This window comes from Lactuca serriola, chromosome 4 (assembly GCF_051521515.1).
Source record: "Lactuca serriola cultivar US96UC23 chromosome 4, Lser_US96UC23_V15, whole genome shotgun sequence".
NCBI lineage: Eukaryota > Viridiplantae > Streptophyta > Magnoliopsida > Asterales > Asteraceae > Lactuca > Lactuca serriola.
Window position 1 is genome coordinate 362,283,663 of NC_136411.1, and position 16,641 is coordinate 362,300,303.

The following is a 16,641-nucleotide window of genomic DNA, read 5'->3' on the forward strand; positions in this document are numbered from 1 at the left end:
TGCTATTTTATATGTTTATTTATGTTCGTGTATGTTCAATTGTGTTTGTTTGTCTGTGTTCGTTTATGTTTGTTTAGTATGTTTATGAACATAAACGAACAAACACGAACAATATAATTTGTTAAACGTACGAACAGTAACAAGAAAACTTGTTCGTTTGTTTCGTTAACTTAAACGAACAAACATAAACAAGTCATTGTTCGTGTTCCTTTGGTTCGTCTACAACCCTAAATCATTGTTCGTGTTCCTTTGGTTCGTGTTCCTTTGGTACGCGACTCCCTTTATCTACCTTGGAGTTATGGTGGGTAAAAACATGAATCATATTGCTTCATGGAAACCGGTTGTGGACAAATTTGTTTTGAATTGTTAGAAAGAAAAAAGATGCTTTCAGTACGTGGGAGACTTACCTTATTGAAAGAGATGCTGGGAAGTTTTAGTATTTACCACATGTCTAGTTTTAAGGTGCCAAACTCGGTTTTGAAGTTGTTAGAGTGTTTAAGGGCTCGATTTCACTAGGTTAACCGGAAAACGATTATGTCGAGTAAGAAGTGGATGGTTTTGGAGTGGGAGTTTTTTTTTTTTTTTTTTTTTTTTTTTTTTTTTTTTTTTTTTCCTTCAATAGAGCTCTTTTGTTTACATGAAGGTGGACATTATTTTAGTAGAATAAACTCTTTGGGTTTGTGTGATCAAAAGCTATACATGGCCCAAATGCATACCTTCATCAAGTTGAAGCTGCTTTGCATTCTCAAGGGCTTTGTTCAAGCCATTAGACAACTCCACTCAAAAGGGGTAAACCTACAAGATTTATATAACATCAAAGTTGGCAATGGAAAGAATGTTAAGTTCTGTATGGATCTAGCTTGGAAATGTTCCACTTAAAGACAAACTTTCGAGAATCTATGCCCTAGATTTGGATAAAGGCGTCATCGTTGTAGATTGGTTCCATATTGCAAAAAATACAACACCAATAGTACCGGAAAGGACAGTTTCAATATTGCCCATACACAATCCTTTGTATAGACATTGGGGCTGGAGGACGCTAAGATGGAATATGTCTGCTAAAAAGGTTATCGATAGCGATAGCGAGGAAATAGCGACAACCCATCTATATGCTACGTAGCGATAGCGATGAAATAGCGACACCTATTTCATGTTTTGTGATTTCTTATAAAATTAAACACTATATTTACTTGCACCTATGCAGCAATCAAAAATAACATAGAACTAACAAGTACTAGTTCTATTAAGCTAACATTAAGTTGCAAAAGATGTTTACCACAAAAGATTGGTTAGTTTTAGACTCTAAAGTCTAAAATTAAGTTCTAATACCACAAAAGAATGGTTATTTTTAGACTCTAAAGTCTAAAATTAAGTTCTAATACCACAAAAGAATGGTTATTTTTAGACTCTAAAGTCTAAAACTATGTTTCAATACCACAAATCGATTTTGGTGAGGTGTGTTATTGTCGCTACTGTCGTAATAGTGAGAAATAACCCGCCAAAATCGATTTTGGTGATTTTGGCGTCGATCGTACAATCTTAGTCGATTAGAGGGGAAAACATGAAATTGACTGTACGATTGCCTGCCTAAACCTATTCCGAGCCTAATTGCTACGTCTCTTACCGATTTAAACAAAAAAAAAATTTGTCGAACATCACTACACACGTTATTGCCTCGCTATAGGCATCGCAGCGACCCATCACAGCTATGTTACACTATTCGCTATAGCGAGTGTAACGATCACTATTAACAACCTTGTCTGCTAATATGCCCAAAGTCCGCGTCACAATGTCACAATCTGATGAGAGGTTATTCCTCTTGGAACAAAAGGATCATGACTTGCTTTTTTGGGTTGTTGAGGAGAGAGCCAAGAGGAGGTTTATAGGTAACCTAGTGGAAAGTATTTGTTGCCCAAAATTGTGATTACAATGCTTCAATAGAGCAGTACAGTTGGTTTAGGACTTGGACACTTCAGTTGTTTTTTACGTGATGCTTTTTCCTGGATGGTGATACTTTGACCACTAAGGGATGCGAGAGTCATTCCCATCAAACCCACTAACACAACAGTTATTATTATTATTATTATTATTATTATTATTATTATTATTATTATTATTATTATTATTATTATTATTATTATTAATCTCTCTTTTCTATCTTTCCCGACTCACAACACATGGAAATCTTATATTTCAGAACCCACTCAACCTACTTTCCAGATCATTCTTTTTTATTTAATTACATTAGAAAATATAAAATAAAATAAAACATCACATTTTTTCATTTAAAAATAAATTTTTGCTAATTTAAAACAAAAAAAAATCTAAAATAATATTAAAAATAACATTTGACTAAAAAGCCACACTACAAATTAAAAAAAATACACGGTAATTAAAAAAATACACTTAAAAAAGACTAATTTAAATCCTAAAACGACAATTAAAATTAACTAATTATTATCCAGAGTTGGAATATAGACATGTTCAATATGATCAGTAAGATCGAATTGAAGTTGGTGATGGGTTTCAACATATCAGAATTCATGTACTATTTCTTGTTGTGTGATTGTTGCACTGGGAAATATTGTTGGTAGTTTTAATATTGTTGATAGTTTGGATTTTGAAAATCTGGAGAAAAAAATTAAATATCTTGACTTCAACCGCCTTTTTGTGAATTTGCGTTTTTGGCTAGAACCAGTTTTTTTAGCTTTACCCTGGGAATCCATTGAATGTAACTATATATATATATATATATATATATATATATATATATATATATATATATATATATATATATATATATATATATATATATATATATATATATATATATATATATATATATATAATTTGCTCAATTTCTTCAGTTACATTCAATGGATTCCTAGGGTAAAGCTAAAAAAACTGGTTCTAGCCAACTAAAACTGAGTGAGTGAAATATTTATGTATATTTTCCCTTTTTGTTATTTTTCACTTTTATCGGGTACTTTCTAGTATTTTGAGCTTAATTACAGGATTTACTGAAGACTTTTTCATCATTGGAGGTAGGGATGTGCGCGATGCAGTTTAGAGTCAAAACCGCAAACCGCACCGCATATGCAGTTTGAATATTTTAGAAACCGCCAACTGCACCATAGATGTTCAAAATCACGTTATGTGGTGCGGTTTGATGCGGACGGTTTATGCGGTTTGGTTGTTGTTTGTGCGGTTTGATGAGTTGTTCAACATTAAATCTATCAAAAAACCAAAAAACTGACCAGGTTAAAAAATTTGATTGCTTTTATTTTATAAAAACAAATACAATTTTCGAGTTAAATCGTTTTTAATAAATTGTGATTCATGCTACTATAGTTTTGCAAGTATCATTGTTATTGTTTTATATTGCCGTTATAGTTGCTATATTCTTGTAAACCGTGGGATCTTGATCTAGTAGTGATTTAATGTTACGTTATAGATATTTGGTTATTGTAAGAAATATATTTATATACATCGTTTCTAAATCGTGATTTGAAGTTATAACAAAGTAAAGAAAAACAAGTATATATATAACATGCGGTGCGGTGCGGTTTGAACCACAATTTTATAAATACAAACCGCAAACCACACCGCATAGTGCGATTTGATAAAATGATGAACTGCAAATCACACCACGAAATTTTAAACCGCATTATGCGGTGCGGTTTGGTGCGGTGCGGGCGGTTTGTGCGGTTTTTTGCACAACCCTAGTTGGAGGTAGGAGAGGAGTGTTGGACTTTTAGAGGCTTGCGATTTGCTTGTGGACTTGAAGTGCTGCAATTGGGCTTGGTGTCAACATAAACAAGAAAGCGAGTTGGACTTAATTTTTTGACGAATATGATGACGAGACGACTAGGACTCGAGCTATGGAAGATTAAAGGAGCATTAGAGCACCTTTGAAGGCTTTGTGAGGGAGGGGGGATAATTGGGCCCTCAAGAGTTTGTGCATATGGGCTGGATCATTTATGAGAAGAATGAGCTGGTATACTAATTAAATGGGCCAAAGGACCCATTCAACTATACCTACGCGGTCCGCGTGGATCCACAAACGGTCCGCATGGATCGTGCTGTGAAGGACTCAGATTTTTGACATGAACCTCTACTTTGGGAAGGTTGGTGGAGTGCTTTTGGCCATCTTTTGAATCCGGAAATTGACCTCTTTTTAATAGAGATTTTGAATAGAACTAAAAGAGAACACATTGAACAACAACACTTTTTGCTCTCGAAGGGGTTTTTTTTGGAGGAATTTGAAGATTTTGAAGATTAGAGTAATTTTATTTTATTTTGCAACTTGAATCATGTTTGGTACGTCTAAACTGTATTGTATTTCTTTTATTTTAGTCATGCTTTGCTAGACTTATATTTGGTTGATTAGGGTTTAGCCCATGGATGAATGGTTGTTTTAAAGACTTGATGCTATCTTGTGTTTGAAGTTTATGGAAATTTTTTCTAGCCAAATATCTTATTGTGTTTGTTTATCTTTCATCATGAGCTTGGATGAATTAATACTTATTTTGTTGACTAGTTTCTTGGTTAAGTAATGGACCTTCAAATTAGTAAGCAACAAATGGTTTATATGTTTGTTTTCATTTCATTTAAATCATGAAATGTAAGCATTTGATTATCTTTTGAGCTTGGTAACTCTTAAATCTTAAAGCTAAATGATTTTCACAAGATTATATGCTCCATTGGTTTTATGATTTTAATTAATGAAATGTGTTAAGAGCTCCTCTAATCATTTTAATAACAAAGAAGAGTTGAGGTAATTTGTGTTTATGAATTGCTATGGCCAAGCTAAATTGATTTACAAGTGTTGTCCCATGTAGTCTAATGATAAGTCAACTATATCATCCATGTGGTGTATTTCAAAATCAACCAACTTTACTTCATTGAATTTAATCAAATCATCTACTTGTCATATCAACTTCTAGCTTAAGTCTAATTTTCTTAAACAATCAAAAAGATTTAACCCCCCCCCCCCCCCCCCCCCCCCCAAAAAAAAAAAAAAAATTAGTTTTACTCTTATTTTACAAGTACCTGAACAAGTAATATACATAGAGATTTAAATTGAACCAATCTTCGTGGATACGATCATTTTACCACTATATACTATTTTAGTGTGTAATATTTAGGGTCTTTATTTTGTTGGTTTTGACAACCACCACTTATATTGTCAATAAATTTGAATGCAAACTTATATTCAAGTTTCCTTGAAATTTCAATGCAACATACTGTACATGCATTCAATTTCACATGTATTTAATTTCAATTGTCAATAAATTTAGTCAAAAGTAAGTGGGTTCGTGAACTCGGTTCCATGCTTTAAACCAATGAATCCGTTGAATCCTCTCAAGATGGAACAGTTAACCGGTGGTACATTCAGCACCACCCTTTCAAGCTGCCACGGTACCCTCCTCCTTAATGGAGTTCCTACTAGATGGAACAGTTTCGTTCCCACTGGAGTAAATGTCCTACTTTGGTGCATTTCTTTAAATCGGATTATATTCGGTTAAACCTTCTCAATAAAGGTATTGATGCAGAACCAAAGCAAGAATAGGGAATACTCAAAGTATGTTTTTATCACCGGAAATCAAGATATCTCTATAGGTTTACAATTAGGCCCTGTATATAGGGTGAGCTAACTTTGACAGGTATGGCCAAATTCGGAATATCGAAATTAACAACAATTCTTAAAATTAAACATTTAAATAAATAAGGAAAATTTAAAGAAAAACAAGAAATGACATTATGTCATTAAAACGGGATCACCAAAATTTTGGAATATGAGTTGGGGAAATTGTGATTTAGAGGTCTAAACAGAGGGATCGACAATCGACCTGTCGAGACCTCCGTCGATATATCGCATGTCCCCAAATTCTTTACAGATCAAAAGTTACATTTGTTTTAAGTTTGACCTCTTTTAGCCCAGTTTGTCATTCTTTCATTTCTTCATGTAGGCTTCTACTAGGTCTTCAATATGCTTTGCATCATGTATTGATATTCCTTATATTCTTTGCCCTTTTATTAGGGAACATGGGAGAGTATAAATCATGCAATCATGTCTTTATGGAGTAATATTGGCGATTGGTGGAATGTCTCGTGCCCTGTCCCGTGGTGCACTCGGTTTCTAGCTTGTCTCTTGGTCCAAAAATGACTTCTCTTGATGCTTTGCAAAAAAAGTGTTTTGATGTGGTAGTTATCAAGACATTTTAGACTCTATTGGAAATATTGAAACACCTTGCTCTTTGAAATATTGTGATTTAAAAAAAAAAGAAAAAAAACTATTTGTTGTGAGTCTTTGAGAGGCACCCCGTTTTTCATCAATAGACAACAAACTAGCATTTGGATTTAATGTTGTGCGTATTTTCTTTTGTTGATGGGTTATTCTCATGTTGTATATTTAATTGTTTAATAAATATAAGCCTTTTAACATTTCGAGCTCATTGTTAGAGATCCAGTGAGTTTTCATAGGAGGTAGAACATAAACCGTCGAGAATGAGAGGATGAGCAATAGAAGTCTGAGAAGAAATAAGAGATGATCAATTGAAATTGGAGAAGGTGGGCGGAGGACAATGGTATGGGTCAATGGGCTTTCCATTGATTTAAAGGGAAAAAGGGTGGTTATTTATTTGTTTTTTTTTCAATAAAAGTTGGGATCCTCTATTTTTATTATCATTTGGTATATACATTTTACAATCACTATCCTGTGGTAAAAAAAACTCATGTTTTATAAGACATTGTTAACATGGTAATATGATTGTGATCCCACATTCAATGAAGATAAAATTATTGAATAAAAAAAAGCGGTTATCTTTAAAGTATAAGGATACCCCTTCAGTTTTTTAATGATATTTAGAGTATATTTCACGGTATATGATTCTTTTTAGATGAAATATTGTTAATCTTCGTAGTCATTTAAAAAAAAATTGATCTAGTCATTAACGATTTGAAAATGATAATAAATTTATAAAGAGTTTAATTTAAGGTAATATTATCTTATTCTAATTAGATACAAAGAAGATAAATATTTTTTATCCAATCCGCAAGTGGCATTAATTACCAAATATGTTCGTATTTGTATCTATTTCATTTTAGGGATATTTTAGGGATATCTCAAGAAAAATCCTAATATTTTGGGCATATTTTTAATAAAATCTTAAATTTTATTTTTTGAATAAAAAAGTCATTAATTTTTTACTTTTTGAATAGAAAAATGTCCAAAAAACCGGCTAATTTATTCATTTTAGCCCTTTTTGACCTGTTCAGTAGGTCATGGAACTAAATTGTTAATTTTTCGAAAATAATGAGACTATTTTGCAAAACTTCGTCAAAATTTTTATTTATTGTATAAACATATTTTTTTTACATATCTATATCAACTTTTACGTATTTTTGTATTTTTTTTTATGTTTTTATGTGTATAAATTTACGTATTTTTATGTATTTTAAATGTATAAACGTATATTTTTACTTATTTATATGTATTTTTAACCATTTTACATATTTTTTTTAATGTATTTTTATGTGTTATTTTTTATGTATTATGTATTTATATGTACTTTTATATATTTTGACATATTTATGTATTTTTTTTAAAGCTTTTTATATAGATGTTTATGTATTTTAAGTGTATAAACGTATTTTTTTTATGTATTTATATCTATTTTTAAGTATTTTACATACTTTTTATGTATTACGTATTTATGTATTTTTTTTAAAAGTTTTTTATATAGATGTTTTTGTATATTTATGTACTTTAAATGTATAAACATATTTTTTTTACGTATTTATATGTATTTTTTTTAAGTATTTTACATATTTTTTTGTGTGTGTTTTATGTGTTTTTTTATGTATTATGTATTTATATATATTTTTGCGTATTTATGTATTTTTTTAGTTTTCTTATATAGATGTTTATGTATTCTTATGTATATTAAATATTTAATTGTATTATTTTTACGTAAAAAATATATAAACACGTAAAAATAATACAAATAAACATTTGTTATAGATAAAAATACGTAAAAATCTATATAAGAAAACTAAAAAAATACATAAATACATAAAAATATATATAAATACATAATACATAAAAAAAACACATAAAAACACATAAAAATATGTAAAATACTTAAAACAAATACATATAAATACGTAAAACAATATGTCTATATATTTAAAATACATTAATATATACAAAAACATCTATATAAAACACTTAAATATATATATATATATATATATATATATATATATATATATATATATATATATACACGTAATACATAAAAAATATGTAAAATACTTAAAAATAGATATAAATACGTAAAAAAATACGTTACATATTTACAATACATAAACATCTATATAAAAAGCTTTAAAAAATACATTAATACGTAAAAATACATAGAAATACATATAAATACATAATACATAAAAAAATAAAATATAAAAATACATAAAAAAATATGTAAAATGGTTAAAAATACATATAAATAAGTAAAAAACGTTTATACATTTAAAATACATAAAAATACGTAAATATATACGTATAAAAGCATAAACAATACACAAATACGTAAAAATAGATATAGATATCTAAAAAATATGTTTATAGATTATATAAAATTTTTGACGAATTCTGCAAAATAGTCTCATTGTTTTCGAAAAATTAACAATTGGGTCTCATGACCTGCTGAACAGGTCAAACAGGGCAAAAGTGAATAAATTAGTGGTTTCTTGGGCTTTTCTATTCAAAAGGTTTAAAAGTCAAGACTTTTTTATTCAAAAAATAAATTTTATGACTTTATTAAAAAGTTTGCCCAAAATATTGAGACTTTTCTGGAGATATCCCTTCATTTTAGGGTAAATTTCACAAAAGTCCCTATATTTTAGATAACTATTACAAAAATAATTATATTTTAGTTTTTTATATATAACTTTGACATTTAGACCGGATGAGTGGAAGGGAAGCTTCCCTCACTTTTCGTGGGACATACCACCATTTCCCTCACCTAAAACCTAATGAATGATTGGGATAGGCTTCCCTCACTATTTTTTTAAAATAAAATTAATTGATTTTTATGATTTATAATTTTTACAATAAAAATAACCAAAATATTTAATTAAAAAGAGAATGCATTTCATTAATTAAAATAAAAATTACAATAAACCTAAAATTTTAAAAACTAGAAAATTAAAAAGAAAATGCATTTCATCACTAGGTCGATAGCCGGTCCCGAGAGATTATCAATGTTTTCAATCAAAAACTTCACATCCTCAATTTCTTGTCTCTCTGCCCGCTCCTTATTCCTTGCTTCTTCTTTTTCTTTGTCGAACGCCAAACGTTCGGAGAAATTAAGATTATATCGATCAAACGACGCTGTTATTTTTCACATTTCGCCAAGGTCCATGCTGAAATCCGATGCACTCGAAGAAGTCCCTTTTCCCTTCCTCTTTGCTTTGTCCCTACCCATCCGTCGGACAATTTCTTTCTGATAACCCAAAACTTTATCTTGTACACTTAGCCAATTCTATCAATGATAAACTCGTTTCAGCTATCATTTAGCATTGTTTTAAGCCTGTTTGGATGATCTAAAGCCTTGTACAACCAAAGTTTGAATTAGGGATTGGTTGGTTTAAGATTTAGGGTTGCAAATAGGCCAAACACTCCATCAAAAGGAGAGTGTGGCCACACACTTGAGTGTGTGGCCGCACACCCGAGTGTATGGCTGCACACATGAGTGTGTGGCCGCACACCCGAGTGTATGGCTGCACACATGAGTGTGTGGCCGCATACTCGAGTGTATGGCTATACACATGAGCATGTGGCCGCACACCCGTGTGTATGGCCGCACACATGAGTGTGTGGCCGCACACCCGAGTGTATGGCCGCACACCCATCCTCCTGTCGCACACTCATCCCTATTTATATAGGGTGACCCCTTCACTCATTCCTTTCATTTCGCTGCACTCTACTTTCTCTCTCTACTTTCTCTCTTTAAAAACTTCATCCAAGAACGCTCTCAAGGCCTCAAAAACATGAGTTTTCCATCACCTAGCTTATCATACATGAAGGACCCATTGATCTAAGCGCTTAACCATCAAAGTTCATAATGTTCTTCATCACATGAAGGTGTACGGCCGCACACATTCATAAGGTGGACGTACACACCTTAAAAGCTCTCCAAAGTGAAGAGTTTGGCGGCCTTCATTCACTAGTAAGACCTGGTATTTTCACTAAAACATCTAAAAATCGACATTTCGGGCACAAATGAGGAGTGTACGGCCGCACACACCCTCTGTACGGCCGCACACTCCTGTGTGCAACCGCACACACAGCCTGGCCGCACACCCTGGTCGCACACACACCCTAATGACCATACACCTCCTTTGTTTGATCACATAAGGTCCCGACAAACATTTCCAAGTCTTTAGGGTGGTTTCCCGTCATGTTTTGTCATGGAATACCTAAATCTAATACATATATGTGCTATTATATGTTACTAGGATCCACGTGAGTGCGAATCCTCAATTGACACTCAACACTCGTAACCGATCATCCGCTCGAATCGTCCGCCAAATGTTGAGTTCATACCCCTACGCTTTTTCCGAGTTTTTCATGTTTTCATGGGGGGGGGGGGATATAGGCAAAAGTACAAGGGAACTTGTGCTCAAAATATAGTATTTGTTTAAGATACTTATATTTTCAGTATGCTTTTAACACAGAAAACAGTTTTACCAAGTGATTAAGAAATCAACACGTAGAAATAGTTTTCAAAACTAGAACAATGAACTTGTGAATCCTGTAGTAAAATGTATTATTTTGTAAAGGATTCATTCAAATCATAAACATGATTTTCTATATTATTACTTGTAAATTTGTTAGGCAAAGTTTGAGACACGTCCTTGGTAACACTCCCACTGAATCAGAGTGTAGGACTAGCACTTGTGACCAGAGTCTCTTGTAGGGAGAGCGTGAATGTTGTGTATAGATCTATACGGGAGTGACAATCCCGCACCTCACTACTAGCTACAGTCAGACCGGCAGGTCTGTAGGTGACAAAGTCATTATGGATACAGGCCGTTGCGGGCTATATCCAGTCAGTTATGGTCATGAAACTCAAAACCTAGGTAGCAGAGATTTACTTTTGTAATAATGAATCAAGTGAACTAACCTCAAAGTAATAACCGATTTAATTACTGGAGGGTATTAATAATAATATCTTTAGGACTTAGTTCATCACAGTTTTCTTTTATTTAGTTTTTAAAGTTAATATACCTCTCTGGGTGTAACCAGGGTTTTTAAAAGAAAACTGCTTTTATCAACATGAGTATGGTAGATACTTGCAAACCTCAGTTTAAAATGGATAATCAACCATCAACCTTTAGAGAAAATATAGGATTTTCTCGGGATAAATCGAATATTCAAAACGAATTGTTTTACAATCAACGGATATTCATATTCATTCCACAACTCCTTGGAATGTACATATCTTGTACGAACCTAGAAGTCTTGGAAGGAACGGGCTTTCAAAAACGCTTTTCATAAGAAAATATAGGATTTTCTTGAGGAACAGTTTTCAAAAGGATCAAAGAACATTTTTTCACCAAAAACTAAACGCTTATGAACTCATCAGCTTTATGTTGATATTCTTCAAAACCGCTTGTATTCTTAGGGAATTAGTAGACAGGTACTTCCAGGAGTTCGGAGAAGTCGGAGCCTTAGAGTTGCGTCTTTACTATTTTACTTTTGATATGAACAAAACTATGTATTAAACAATATAAACCTTTTTCATATATGTATTCAATGTCTGGTTGTGTTTACTATGCTTGCTATGATACAATTGATGTGATACTACGCATGACGTCAGCCACCCCCGAACGTTTCCGTAGTTCCGGTTTGGGGGTGTGACATTCTTCTAGCTCGAGTTCGTCGTCCTGATTTAAATCTAGACCGACCCGGGCATCGGAGGAAGTTGTGTAACCACTAGAGCATGTTTTCGTTCGCTTTGATTGTTGGACTCCAAAAATAAAATCTTGCTTGTATTTTTCCACCTAGGACATCAGATCAATAATTTCCAAAAATCGTGCCACTTGAATGGTTTTCCGATTTCCTCAAGGTAAAACTGAAAAGCTTCTTGAAGTATCTCTTTGTCTCCTTGGCCGCTTTTTCGTTGGGTTTTTAGGTTGTTGTACAACCCGTTTATTTTTGAAACCCCCATTTCAATTTCTCGAAACTTTGAATTCAATTGGTATTTCGTACGGTAGTCGTCACCTTTTCCTAGCTCCTCCCGAAACCGTTCTAAAATGTGAAACCAATAATGACCTCCCAGCTGTGCATTTCCTTGAATCGAATCCTACGAAATGTCAGCCCAGGCTTTGACCAAAACAAGCTCTTCTTGTAGAAGCCATGCTGTTGGTTTTTGTCTTCCCGGTTGTGCGACATCCTCGTGCGCTTGTTTTTTCCTTTTACCTCTTTGTGGGGGTGGTGTGGGTTGAGTTTCAGGAACCATCTCTTCTTCTTCCGAGTCATCCAACTCATCGACAAGTTGGCGTTGTTGTTGTTGGGTTTGGGTTTGAGTTTGGGGTTGAGGTTGATTTGGCGATTGTTGATCCGGAAAAACAACAAAGTTTGAAAACATTTGTGGCGTAACATTTGGATCTTGGATCGGGTAATATTGCCCAACATTTTAGTATTGAAATTGTAGTGGGGATTGAATGGGAGCATTGAGTTGGGGGCGATAAACTCATTGTGGTGATTAATCGATAGAAAAAATGTTTTGAATATGGATGTTTAAACTCGAACCATGGCTTTTTTTTCCTCCGATCGGAAATTGGGGTTTGATTGTCTGGATTCATTTTTTTTGAGAAGACAATAGAGAGAATATAGGGTTAGTTTGAATGTTGATTGAAGGTAAATAGTTGGGTATTTATAGGTGTTTAAAAAGGTAAAAAAAACAAAAACAAAAACAAAAAAATTTGGGTTTAAATTTATATATCCGTTGGTATCTTCCCCTCTCCGGTTCCCGCACCTCCGCTTCCCGCAGCGACAGTCCGGTGTTCCGTCGTACGGGAAGGCTCCTGCTCTCTCTTCCTGTTATGATTCCCTCCAGCCTTAGAATGTGGTGTCACAAAAAAATATCACATCAACATGTCCTATTAATTGTCACGTCAGTTGGCACCAAGATGACCAGGTAAATGGTCTACATTGAAAGAAATTGAAAAATAGAGTGTTTGTAACATCCGGATTTCCAGGTATCATATTTTAATTATTTATTTTAAGTTAAGGAAGAAGGACTCAACAAGTGATGCCTAAACTCGCCGAGTAGGATCGCGATTGATGACTCAGATTAATGAGTGGACTCGACGAGTCCGCGTTGTGGACAGAAACCCTAAATCTTTGGGACTATGCCCTATTTAAGGGTCCTTATGGCCTTCATTGGCGGCCACCTTCACCCTTGAGAGATCCCTACGAACCAGAGAGCATAGAGAGTGAGAGAAGAGCTATCTTGAGTTTTATTTGTGTGATTTTGCAAAGGAAAAGAAGGGTTTCAGCAAGAAGGACCAAAGGAGATTGTCATTCCGAGATTTTGGAGCAAGGAGCTTCACTTTGAGGTAACAAATCGGCCCTCTCTTTCTGTATGGTGTAGATTGCATGAATCTAGGGTTTCTTGACCCTTGTCTTCAAAGGATTATAGAGTATATGAAGTCCCAATGTGGAATAAGCATTAGATCTGGACCTTAAGAGGTCCAGAGAGTCCCAATCTTCCAGCTTTATGCAGTCTCTTTGGAGTTGTGGACCTTGGTTGCCATTTTAGGAGCTATTTCATCAAATAAGGACACATGAGTGTTGCATGAGCTTAAAGATTGAACCTTTACGTGATTCTTGGGTGTTAGGAGGTCAGATCTATAAGTTAGAGAAGCAGATCTGACCTCAGAAGGTCATTTGAGTGTTGCCATGTAGGGAACTCGCCGAGCTCATAAGGGGACTCGACGAGTAGAGTCGGGTTGCCCCACGATTCGTGACCAGTGGTAACCCAACGAGTGAAAAGCTAACTCGACGAGTCGAGTGAGACCTTAGGAGGATTTTGAGAACACGCATAGACTCGCCGAGTCACCCGAGTGCACTCGACGATTATGGTCAAAGTTTGACCGTTGACTAGAGTTGACTTCAGTTGACCTTAGGGTTTTGGTCAGGCTAATCCAAGATAGGTCAGGGAAGGGTAGAACGGTCTTCTACCCATTCTTTAGAGATAAGAGCAAGTGAAAGTATTGATTAGAGGTGTGATCATTTTGATAGGAGGAGGCTAGGTCGGGTTATCGAGCACGAGAGGCTATCCGACATCATACGAGGTGAGTCTTCTCACTATACTTTACCTAGAGTGGTAATTATGTGTGACCGGAAGGTCTTATGTGCTATGATGAGTATGTGATGTATGCCGTTATATGATATGTATGTGCTATGTTATGTTATGAGTATTATGATATGGACCGGAAGGTCAACAGTGTATGGGCCGAAAGGTCAAGATGATACGGACCAGAAGGTCAGAGAAGTGGGACCAGAAGGTCTACCAGGATTATGGGACGGAAGTCCCCTGAGACACTGTTAACAAGCAGTCGCGCACGTATTAAGCAAATAAATTATCATTGCTGGTTGTACTAAAAATATAACATAGGGAAGCAGGGTCGAATCCTCAAGGACACATCCTAATGGTCAATGCCTTTTTGCATCAGGCACAATCTAGTCAATACAAATATTATTAAAAGGGGGATTTGAATTAAACTAAAAACTAAAACTGCAGTGATATTAAACTAAACAAAAATCAATATAAAAAACGATTTCAGTTCTGCTACGACTTTCCTAATCATGTAACTGATCCAGATCTGATTATTAGAGATGCGTTCTATCTAAGCTGGTACTGAGAGAAACTAACAAGCTCTAGTAATTTCCCTTTTACCTAAATTAGTTAATCAAAATAGGCTCTTCAATTAACCCTAACTTTTTACTGTTCAATTAAACAAGGTCTTAATTAAATCAGAAAAACAACTTTATGATCTGTGTAAAATTCCCAGCAATACCCAATGCTTCTCACAAGCTCGGAAGCGTAAAGGTATGATTTTTCAGTTTATAATAAAGTCAAATCCCAAACACGGAACCGATTTATTACTTGTTACTTATTACCAGTTGACAAGAACAATTACGTATTCTATAACTGATTAACTGGAATGATAAAACCCTAGCTAGGTGATCAAACTAACAAGAATCAAAATCAAACATTCATTAAGAACAAAACGGAAGAATCTAGATAGAAACACAAATCAAAAATCAAATCTAATGATCAATCACATGAAAAGTACTTGTTTTATGCAAAACTGAAAACTAGGGTTTAGCCAGACATGGCCAAAATCTGATAAAAATAGATGAAAAGAGACATCAAACAACTAATCTTACTAATCTACTTGAAGGAGATGATCCACAGTCTTCAGTCTTTAGAAATTGATGAAATCAGAGAAGAAACACCTCCAAAATCGTATTTTCGTCGTCTGATACCTCTGGAATCATCCACTTAGGTTACTGGAAGGCTATCAGGATCTTTTTATACGTCCACAGCAAAAAATGACGCACCTGCGATCACAAGGAGACAACCTGCGATTGCAGGTTTTGAAATAAATGCATCTGATGCCGTTTTAATGAAGTAGAATGCTATTTTGACACTTTTTATCGAACCTACGATCGCAAGGAGACAACCTGCGATCGTAGATTTTGAGTTTTCACTTATGGATAAATTTTGGGCACAAAAGAACCTCGAAGGCAACCTGCGATCAAACTTGCGATCGCAAAAAGGTCACCTGCGATCGCAAGTAGACAACCTGCGATCGAGGTTGTGCCTATGACGTCCGAAATTTCGTTTACTTTTCAGATCATTTTGAATTGCGTCAATCGGATTTACGGTTCTCGAGATATGGTCAAAACACTGACAGGGGGTCAAAGCTGCCAGCAACATCCTTTAACTTTGATATTGTATATGTTGGATTAGTGTCTAAGACTATAACTACATTTGGTAAGTACTTGACTCGGTTGTGCATGGTCCTTTTGGGTTGCCTTCACGATAGCAACTTGACATGATGATTTGTTAAGAGAGAAGAGATATTATTGTTAATATATTATGAGAATAATATATTAAATGAATAATAATGTTATTTGATTAATATAAGTCATATATTAATTGAGAATTAATTTGGCGACTTAAAGAGATTAAGTGAATAAAGGGGCATAAACTGTCAAATGTGTGATAGTTGTGTTTTGGCTATGTATCCTTATGGATATAAGGGTGGACGGATTTTAGGGTTGGGAGACCATAAAATCGTCCAAGCCTAATATCTAGGAGGATCTTGGATTGCTTAGGGCCTAAGTTATTCAATTAGGGTTAAAGGTGAAACCCTAGTGGCTCATAGTATAAATAGATCCCTTGGGTGAGGGAAATCAGCACTCATGCAAGGCAAGGAACCCTAGAGCCGATTTCTCACCCTCCTCCTCTCTCTCTCAAGATCATCCTCTTGCTAGTTGGTGTTTGTAAGCCATTAGAGGAGTAACAACTGTGACTCTAAGCTCCAAGAAGAAGA